We start from the raw sequence: 6,574 nt of genomic DNA, 5'->3' as shown, positions 1-6,574 counted from the left end.
AGATGTACAGACTCATATCTAGTGTGGAAACAGAAAATGTATGGAGTTAGAAATAGGAGTTCCCCATAAAAGGTCACATTAAATTATAAGGAAACCGAAACAATGTCACAGAACTCTTATTTGCCCATGTTCCATAGAATAACTTGTTTGGAGAATGTATGAATACCTTGTGAGCTCTAGAGGGTGGCTAGAGAAAATGACCTAATTTCCAAAGACTTGCTTATGTTTAAGTTATTACGGTTCTTTGTTTTTCTCACCTTAAGTTATTAAGGTTTAAACTTGTGTTCTCAAAGGCGTATTATATTATCTTAACTCCTACAATAGAAGTCCTGACTTCATGTTTTGTGGCGATATCGCTGTCAAATAGGGCCCAGATCATCTTTTTCTCTCTCAATTTTACTGACTTGAAAGGAGCGCTTAAAGCAAATTTTAAATATGTCCCTTTTCACTCCTGCTCTTCTCTGTCCTTCATAAACGATGCCTCCAAAGCTATGTGCCACCATCACTCTGATAACCTCCTCCCAAGAGAAGTGTCATTGTTGCCCAGATGTGGGTTCCAGTTTGTTTTTACACACATGTATTTGACGTTATGGCTGTTTCCTATAGCTGCTGTTTGTTTTTGATTCACCAACATGTTATCCGTATCTCATATCTCAGACTTTCTACCTGGATTGCTTTACTCTGCCTGAAGTAAATCTTTCTGACTTTCTGTTAGTGGATAAATGTAATGTTTTGAGACACTTTTAAATAGGAACTCATACAAACTAATATATCTTCACTGTGGATACTTGGAAAATATGAGACACTCTAAAGAGAAAGCAAAACATCACCTGTAATTCCATTGAACAATTTTAAGTGGATTTTGGGACACCCGGCCCGGTAGCACAGCTGGGCAAGTGTCCGACTCTTGGTTTTGGCTCCGGTGGTGTTCTTAGGGAGGGTCGCGATCGAGCCCTGAGTCTGGTGCCACACTCAGGGCAGAGTCTGCTTTAAGACTCTCTCTTCCTCTCCCTCCCCCCACCCCCGGCTCTCTCTCTAAAATAAATAAATAAAACTTAAGTGTAGTTCTACATTCTATACATACACACACAAAGAGTTGTGTGCATTGGTACATTTTGGCTATTGTATTGCTATTATATGTCTGTTATCATTATGCAAATGGAAACACATTTTAAAGGCTGTGTAGGGGAGGAGAAAGTTTTTCTCTACCATCTCAGGGTTTCTGGCTGGCTCTGAAAATTAAACTGATAAAGACAGATCATAGGGGAAAAGTATACAAATTTTATTGAATTTTTACATGTACTTAGGAGCCTTCACAAAAGAATGAAAACCAAGAGAAGTGACCAAAGCAGGAAGCTTCTATATCCTTTAGACAAAGCAATCATACATTTGTCAAGAATTGACAAGACAGGGGCGCCTGGGTGGCTCAGTGGATTAAAGCCTCTGCCTTTGGCTCAGGTCATGATCCCAGCGTCCTGGGATCGAGCTCCGCATCGGGCTGTCTGCTCAGCGGGGAACCTGCTTCCCTCTCTGTCTCTGCCTGCCTCTCTGCCTGCTTGTGATCTCTCTCACTCTCTCTCCATCAAATAAATAAAATCTTAAAAAAAAAAATTTGCAAGACAAAGGGTTTTGGGCTAGGAGTAGTAAACAGTGTAGACATACCTAGGAAGATAAAGGTTAGTTTAACGAGGTTTGTTTGTATGGATTTCTTGGCCTCAGATTCACCATCTCTGGTAATAAGAATTTCTTCCCCTCTCCTGGTACTGGTAGGATATCTTTCACTTGGGATGTTTATGACCTGTTTCAGGGAAGAAGAGTGATTGTGGTGGGGCTGGGGGAATGTCTAGAGTGACCTTCCAGCTTCTTCTGTTCTTTTTTTTTTTTTTTTCCTTCATTTTTGGGTATCTTATATGCCAGCATGCTGTATTTTGGGGTAGTGTGTCCTGAACCCCATCAGGTGTTTTGCTGTTTATCAAAGACAAAATAAGCATTTCAATTCAATTTTGGAAAAAAGACATCTCATGAATTCAGATTACAAAATACGACACTAAGGGCTTATTTTTCTGGAAATTCAAGAAAAAGCAATAACCCTTAATATGTTCAATGGTAATTTTGTAGATCTTCCTCTTGCATCAAAGGCTACACACCTTCTGCACAAAGTACCTGCTCTAAGTGCCAGCTCCCCCCACTTCTTCTACCTTTAGCTGGAGCAAGTTAATTTCCCTCTACCCCCACCCCTTTGTGTCAGTGCCAAAGACCCTGGGCTCTGACCAATGAACAGAATTGTCCTTTAAGCCAGCAACCCACAGGCAGTGGCACCCAAGGCTCAACCCCCAGCCCCTAGGGCAGACCACAGGGCTAGGATTATATCCACTCTCTCAGGAAGAAGAATCCAAACAAGGATCCTTAGCACAAGTCGAAGCCAGGTATGGAGAGAGAATAATGACTCCTATATCCAGAGTAGGCTGCAAGCTGGAGGCAGATTTTAGGAGGTTTTGCAGCTACACCATTGTAGGGGAGAAAATTAACTTTTTCCTGTGCCCTTCCAAATTCTTTTTTTTTTTTTTTTAAGATTTTATTTATTTATTTGACAGAGAGAGATCACAAGTAGGCAGAGAGGCAGGCAGAGAGAAAGGGGGGAAGCAGGCTCCCTGCTGAGCAGAGAGCCCGATGCGGAGCTAGATCCCAGGTCCCTGAGATCATGACCTGAGCTGAAGGCAGAGGCTTAACCCCTGAGCCACCCAGGCACCCCGCCCTTCCAAATTCTTAGCTGGGACCCCCAAGACAAGAGAAAAGGACACAATTTATTTATATGTTTTAAGTGACACAGGACCCTTCACAAAGAAGTAAAGAACCAAAGAAATGTTAAACATAAGTTTCTGTTCTAGGTTTGATGAGAAGTACAAAGTCTTGGGAAAATATGATAAGACAAAGAGTTTCGGATAAGTGTACTTAGCTGGGGCACAGTTGGCAAGCTCTGTTTGGCCAGATTCCTCTCTGTGTCCCTCTTTGGAGGGAAGAATGCTCCTTTCTTCCCGGTGTAAGCAGGAGGTCACCTCTCCCAAGAGGGTTTCATAACCTGCTGCAGGAGGAGGTCAGAACGTCCTTTCTGTACCTGCCATTCCGCAGTTTCCTTCAGCTGAAAATATTCAGTATGGCAAGGTATCTTGTTTTGGGGTAGCATGTCCTGAACCCTGTCACCATCTTTAGAAACAAGGGGAAAACTGGACCCTGGTCCACTACTGTGGTTCTACAAGGTCTGCTGGTCCTGAGCCCCCAGGGGATCTGCAAGCACATTGGGTTTGCACAAATCATGAGAACTTGGCCCTGGTTGGCGAGGAGAGTGACAAGCAGGAGACAGGTCAATGTCATAATCTGTAGGGAGAAGATGTTAAAAACTTTAGCTCTTCACATAGCTGCCAGCCGTATGGAGCAAAGCACAGTAATGAAGACAACCGTTGCAGACTGGTATAGCAGAGGTATCTTCCGGTCTGAGTCCCCATCGAGTGTCCAGTCTCATTGCAGGTGTGGTACATGAGAGGGAAAATGGCTACAAACTTAGCAGTGTGGGTCAATGCTACCCAGACACATGGGCTTCATGAGTTCCAAATGAGGTTTATAATTCCTGGGGGCAAGAGGGCTGACAAGCCAAAGAGAGACCCCTGCAAATGAGACCACTCTAGTGCTTCTATGACAAGTAAGCCTCACCATGGGAAGAGACCAGCTATAGATAGTGATATGGGGAGATAAAGGACCATTTGAGCCTGTGTTCTGACTCCAGGACCACCCCGTTTCTATTTTTAGCTGTGGTTCCTGAAGGAACAGCATTTTGGATACAGAGCCATGGACTAAGGTAGGCACAGAAGCAATGACAGCCAGTGTGTCCAAACAAGAGAATGGCTATCTTGGGTTCTGGTCTGGACTGAAGTTGTAAAGGCTGTTTCTTACCTGCCTCTTTCATTTTAGCAATATAACTTGACTCTCTCTTATCCTTTAACATTCTTCTGCCAGATGCCTTTTAAAAATAATATAAAAATTGGATATTGGTACAAGAGCTCTCGTAGTAAATACTTTTTATTATGCTGGGTAGTGAATAAAATAAATAAACGTTTGTTTATTTTAGTAGTATTTATACTCCTGTGTAGTAAACGTGTGTGTGTATTCTTAGTGTTTATTAAATTGTAAGGGCTAACCTTATAGACACTAAGATTTGTCAGGGAACCTACCGTCCTAACACTGTGTGACTTACTGTCACACATTTTCCGCCTCTGCTCAGACGTCATCAGAGAAGACATCTCTGGTCACCTGCCCAGCACCTGGCATTCCCCATCTCCCTCACCCTGTTTTACTTACCCCATAACCCTTCCTACATCCATATTCTGTACGGACTTGTTGATTTGTTCATTGACTGCTTCCTCCACTGTAGGCATCAACGAGGCCAGGAATTTGGACTTTTTAAAACGACTGATGACATGCTCGCTTCGGCAGCACATATACTAAAATGATTGTTGCCAGTGCAGAGTGGTGAGTGGCACGTAGTAGGCCATCAGGAAGTGTCTAGTAAATGAATGAATGGGTGAATGATCTGCATCGTCATAAAACCTAACTAGGCTTACAGTTAGTAACAATTCACATTTTTACCCCTTGGGAGTCACTTACAATGTTAGGAGCTCATGGCGGACCCTTTCGGGTATATGCAGAGGGGAACGTGCTGCATTTGCTGCCCTCGCTGGGGGGGGCAATAAAAGCATTTGTGATGTGTTCAGCTCAACACAGTGTAAAGACTGTGTCTCTTCAATACCAGTGATCGCGGCAGCCTCGCGGGGTCGAAACGAAGACTGGACGTACTCTGGCCCAGCTCCCTTGTTGCCATCATGGTAGGAACTGAGGGCCAGGTGGAGCCAGCATTTAGCCAAGAAGATGAAGGAAATCAGTGAACAAACTGGGGCCAAGGTATGTGCTAAACTCCACATGAGAGATGAGGAAACGAAAGCTTATTTAGTGCTGTCTACTTCTAGCATGTCACGACGGGCATCGATGACAGTGTGCAGAGCCCCCAGGGCCTGCTTATCACGAGGGGGGTGCGGAGTTAGTAGCCCGAGGCCTTGGTGCCTTGGTGCGGGCACAGAGTACCTCATCTGTCTGCCGGGAAATTCTGGCCCAGAGAGCGGAAGTGATATTCCCAAGATAGCAAACGAGGTGCGTCGGGCTTTGCATTCAGTCAGCTCAGGACCAGAGCTGTGCTGCGCGGTGTTCTCATGCCCCGAGCCCATATTCGGCAGCCAGCACATTCCCAGGTGCTGAGGGGTTTGTGGAGGATACAGTCCTTTCTTGTCCTTTGCAGCCACACACTGCTCTTTCTACCTGACAGTGTCCGGTGGGAGGAACCCCCACCAATTTTGTGAGGAGCTCTCTGCCCATTCTGAAGACCACCAGATAAGTTAACATCATCCCTGAAGGGCTGGTGGGTCTTAAGTGACACCATCAGGTGTGTATGCACTGTTCTGGGTGTTGATATCTGCCTCTGAGTATGGCTATGCGGAGACGGGGCCTCTAAGGTAGTGATTCAGGCTAAATGAAGTCATAAGAGTGGGGCGCTCATCTGTCAGGATTAATGTCCTTGAAAGAAAAGATGTAACTGGGGTTCAGGGCTGAAAGAGCATTTGGCTCTGGGGGTCCCAAACAGAACACACACGGCCACTCCATGCTGCCAAAGTCCAAAGGCAAAGAAACAAGAGGTGGAGAGACAAGATAGGAATTTATTTCGGTGAAGCCAGCCCTGGGAAGACAGCAGACTAATGTCTCAAAGACTGTCTCCAAACTGCCAAAAGTACTTGCAGGGTTATAAAGGAAAAGTGTAGGACAGAGGTTGATGGGAGCATGCAGGTGGGCAGTGAGGGTGTAATCCATCATTGTCTTGGAGTCAGTCAGGGGCTGGTCTTGTTGCTTAAGGGGGTAGTTTCTGTTCCTATCAAGGGCTGCTTTGCCCTCAGGTTCTTCTGCCTAAGCCAAGAAATTAGCTGGAAAGAAGAACCCAGGGTGCCTGGGTGGCTCAGTCAGTTGATCATGATCTTGGGGTCATGAGATCGAGCCTCAATCTGGGGTCCCAACTCAGTGCAGAGTCTACTTAAGATTCTCTCACTCTCTTTCCCTCTGTGCCCCCTGCCCCCATAAATACATAAATATTTGAAAAAAAAGAAAGAATCCAACCAAAAAATTTCAGGTCAAATGGAGGCAGCAGAAGTCCTCTTTCAAAGATAACAAGAGAGCGGCACCTGAGTGGCTCATTCGGTTAAGCAGCTGCTTTTGGCTCAGGTCTTGATCCCAGGGTCCTGGGATCGAGGTCTGCATCGGGCTCCTTGCTCAGCGGGGAGGCTGCTTTTCCCTCTGCCTCTGCCTGCTGCTCTGCCTACTTGTGTTCTCTCTCTAATAAGTAAATAAATCTTTAAAAAAAAAAAGGGGGGGTAACAAGAAAGCTCCCTTGCTATCTCTGCGCACGTGTATACACTGAAGCAAAGCTGTATGAGGACATGGCCAGAAGGAGGTGGCCATCTATGAGCCAGGAAGGGAGTCC

The 6,574-nt window shown here is 45.3% G+C and overlaps 1 pseudogene; it reads right to left on the bottom strand.

Moving 5' to 3' along the window:
- Positions 1–3,408: 3,408 nt before the first annotated feature.
- LOC123952618 lies at positions 3,409–4,873 on the bottom strand (annotated as a pseudogene).
- Between the last annotated feature and the right edge of the window lie 1,701 nt (positions 4,874–6,574).

The sequence above is a fragment of the Meles meles genome, chromosome 11, assembly GCF_922984935.1.
Source record: "Meles meles chromosome 11, mMelMel3.1 paternal haplotype, whole genome shotgun sequence".
NCBI classification, from domain to species: domain Eukaryota; kingdom Metazoa; phylum Chordata; class Mammalia; order Carnivora; family Mustelidae; genus Meles; species Meles meles.
Note: the sequence above shows the minus strand (reverse complement) of the source record. Positions and strands in the feature narration are given on the sequence as shown.